The sequence below is a fragment of the Fukomys damarensis genome, unplaced genomic scaffold, assembly GCF_012274545.1.
Source record: "Fukomys damarensis isolate Sample0158 unplaced genomic scaffold, DMR_v1.0_HiC HiC_scaffold_16, whole genome shotgun sequence".
NCBI classification, from domain to species: domain Eukaryota; kingdom Metazoa; phylum Chordata; class Mammalia; order Rodentia; family Bathyergidae; genus Fukomys; species Fukomys damarensis.
Genome location: NW_022900928.1, coordinates 97,159,066 through 97,162,584, shown reverse-complemented (window position 1 = coordinate 97,162,584; position 3,519 = coordinate 97,159,066). Strand labels below are relative to the sequence as shown.

The window sequence follows — 3,519 nt, the reverse complement described above, 5'->3', positions numbered from 1 at the left end:
TGCGGGAACAGATGGCTGAGACACAGCAATGGTCATAAATCTGGAACCAGTAGTTTCCAGCTCCGAAATTCAAGGCCCTCAAATGCTGGCCTTGGCACAAGTGGCATTCATGTCAGAGAATAGTCTTCCACAGGTGGGAATTTAGTATCTTCCGTGTCTTTCTTAGTGCCATCCTTGAAAAGCAGCCATGTGCAGAAATGTTAAAACAGCTCTCTTCTTCCTGTGCATCAGAAAGGGCTGAGTGGAATGTCTTTCCAAAGCAGAGAAATTTAGGGTGAAATGTTCCACATTTTGTGGTCAAGATTGAATTTCTATTAACCAAACATGCACAAATGTGGGGAGATGGTGTTGACCCCATATTGTTGGGGTGAATTTCTCAGGCACAGGTAGAGGAACAAACACCCCCAGTGCACATATCAGACACCCTCCTATCAGATGCTTTGACCCAATCCAAAAGACTCTAGAACTTTTATCCTGTTCTAAAAGTGATATACATTCATTTTATTTAGAAATTTAGGAAGGCCAGATGAACATAAGAAGAAAACTTCCTTTGCTTTGGCCAGGAGCACTTGCAGAAGAATCTCCTGCCCTATGTTGTATTCTGTGGACCAGGATCAAGTGACAAGACTCTTTGCAGAGACTGCGAAGAGTGGGAACTGAGTAGTGGGGGACAACATGAGCCTGAGGGACAAGGAAGAAGCAGAGGTGGGTAAATATATTCATCTCTCCACCTTCCCATTCCAGGATTTGGGGAAAGGGTGGAGAGCCCCGCCTTCCTGCACTGATAACATGGCACCCGGCTGGTTCCCGTGGAGAGTGGGTGATCACACAGTTTCACCTACAGAGCAGGGATGACTTCAAGGAACCTGTGGGTGCAGGGTCAGTCCTTTGTGGGAGGTGCCCATTGGGTTTGAAGAAGGACAGGGGAGAGTGTTCTGGAGCAGGCCTGGACCTATCCTGTCCAGGGTCCCAGGGACTTTTGACCTTGGCTTGCTGATGTCCTTTCAGAACATGCTGTGTAACTGCCACTGAGGGCCCTGCAGACACCTCTGCCACATGTAAGTCACTCCGCACTGCCATGGGACTGGTTGACTTCATGCTGGCCAAGAAAGCACAGCTCTGGTCCAGGGCTGATGAACTTTCCTGGTCTGCTGCACTCATTATGGCTCTGAAAAGCATTTAAGATGGAGGAGTTCATCCAGGTGCCTTAGGTTGATCCAAAAGTTTGGTTATTTTACATCCTGCCTGTTTGGAGTGATAACACCCAACAGAGATTTATGGACTGCAGTCACCCAAACTGTCCTCAGACACTCATTTGGGCGTCTGGATCCCACAAACTGTTTCTGTAATTATGTCACTGAAACCTCCTTACCTGTGGCTGTAGAATTCGGGCATTCTAGAACTCCGGGATTATGAACTTTCTAGATCTTCTTTATAGGAATGGTAAACACTGACAAACTCTTGATCCCATGATGACAGATACAGAATGTATACTCTTTGCCAGGAGCAGGTGTCAGGCAGAGTTGTGACACTGGGGCCCAGTCTCTGAAGTACCAGGAGTCTCTGAAGTACCAGGATGGGTGAGACTTGGGCAGGTGGAGCCTTCTACTCTTCAGGAGCAACAGTCTCTGTCACCGGTCTCAGCTGCACCTGGTTTGTCTGTCTGGCTCTCTTTGAATGGTGTTTCCGTGGATGGTTCATGTGGGCTCCCACACCTGCTGTGGGCCCTGTCTGGCCTGGAGGCAGCAAGCACCCCAGTGGCTTTGTTGGGAAGGTGATACATTCCGTGTGACGGCAGAGTCCTGTGGTGGAAACAGGCCAGGACACGAGCAGCTGGACTTCAAGGCTTGTCCTTGTCTCCTTTCAGTGACCAGCCAAGCAGGAGCGTAACTTCTCAGTCACAGGGAGACTGTCACAGCCTTGCCTGAAGCAAGGGACAGTTGTCACCATCGGAAGAAAGAAGGACGTGGAGGTCTCAGTACAGGGTAGGCATGAGAGTTCTGGGGCTTCCCTGATTTAGGGCTCTGGGGAAATGTGACATAGATCTTAAAGCCGAGCGACAAAGCTAAAGCTGCTTGATAAGGATGGGAGTTCCTTGGAACTGGATGATTTAAGAGAGGCCAGGCAGGCACCTTGGTGCCTGGGATGCCGCGAAGTCCAGACGTTTCCAATCCCGATGTTGGCACTGACCCGGAGTCTACGCAATATCCGCATTCTGTGTTCTTGACTTGGGTCTGAAGTCGCCATCACTGGTGGCTAGTTCCCCAAGCACAGGGTATCCACTTCATCCATTGTCCTCCCTGGGCCTCTGTCCTGAGCCTGTCCTTGTGTCTGCTCCATATAGTGTCCTGGCTGCCTGATGGTCTAGCAGCTCCTCCAACCCTGGCTGTGAGCCGAAGTCCCGTCTGAACCCAAACTCGTATCTGACCAGTGTCCAAACTTGTCAGGAAAAGGAGAGGTGTCTATACTACACTGACAAGAGATATGATGTGAATCTCAACTTTGCCGTTTGGTGATTCTGATGTAAAACAATGTGAATTTAAACACACGTTAGAGCAGGATGTTGTGATGCATGCCTGTAATCCCAGAACCCTGGGTAGCTGAGGCAGAGGTTCTCAAGTTTGAGTCCAACCTGGGCAATTTAGCAATTTAATGTGATCCTATCTCAAAATAAAATATTTAAAAATAGCTGGGAATGTAGTCCAGAGTGAAAATTCTGGGTTCAATACCCAGTACTGGGGGAGAGGGGATGTTAGGACTTGAGTTTGAGAAAAGAGTCTTCACTTTGCTGTGCCAAGGAAACGGAGAGAGAGAGAAAGAGAGAGGGGTATTTGTTCTGCTCTGCAAAGCAGCCCCCACGTGGCTCCCAGTCCTCACCTTGGCAATTTTCCTAGTTTCTAGGCAGCCTGACCAGGCAGACAGAATAATTTGGTCAATTCCACGGAGAGGCTACATCTTTTAAAATGATTGTTCTAATCAGCAGCTTATTCAAGAAAGCAAATGCAGTAAGTTAATACACCCCAAACTGACTCTGTTGGTAAACATCACCCGACTGTTTTCCTATTAATTTACCTTGGCAACACCTTCCCATCGTGCAGTTATGTGGGATTCCAGGCCCATATTTACTTCCATCCCACGCATACCTTATGTTACTTCATCTCCCACTACCTTATTGAGAGAAGGGACAGACTTCTTAGCTCCCACAGGACCTCAAATAATCCCAGTTGCCAGACATGGTGGCGCACAATCGTAATCTCATCACTTGGAAGGCTGAGGCAGGAGGATCGCTTTGAGTTCAAGGCCATCCTGGGCTACAATGTGAGTTCAAGGGCAGCCTGAACTACATAGCAAGACCCTGCCTCAAAAAATAAAAATCAAAAAACAAACCCTAGTGGGGCTTTCTCCATTTCTTCCTTTCCTTATGGTATTTCATTAGTTACATCTTTCATAGGAAACCCAGTTTGAGAACTGACTTTGCAGTTACTTCAAAAAACTGATATACTTAATAGAAAATTAACC

General features: G+C 47.8%; 1 long non-coding RNA gene across 1 annotated transcript; it reads right to left on the bottom strand.

Annotated features, from left to right (window-relative positions):
• Positions 1-602: 602 nt before the first annotated feature.
• LOC104867348 lies at positions 603-1,392 on the bottom strand. The gene is made up of 3 exons (XR_781741.2): positions 1,373-1,392; positions 985-1,168; positions 603-681 (listed from the first exon to the last, which is right to left on the bottom strand). It is a non-coding gene; the product is annotated as an uncharacterized LOC104867348 (long non-coding RNA).
• Between the last annotated feature and the right edge of the window lie 2,127 nt (positions 1,393-3,519).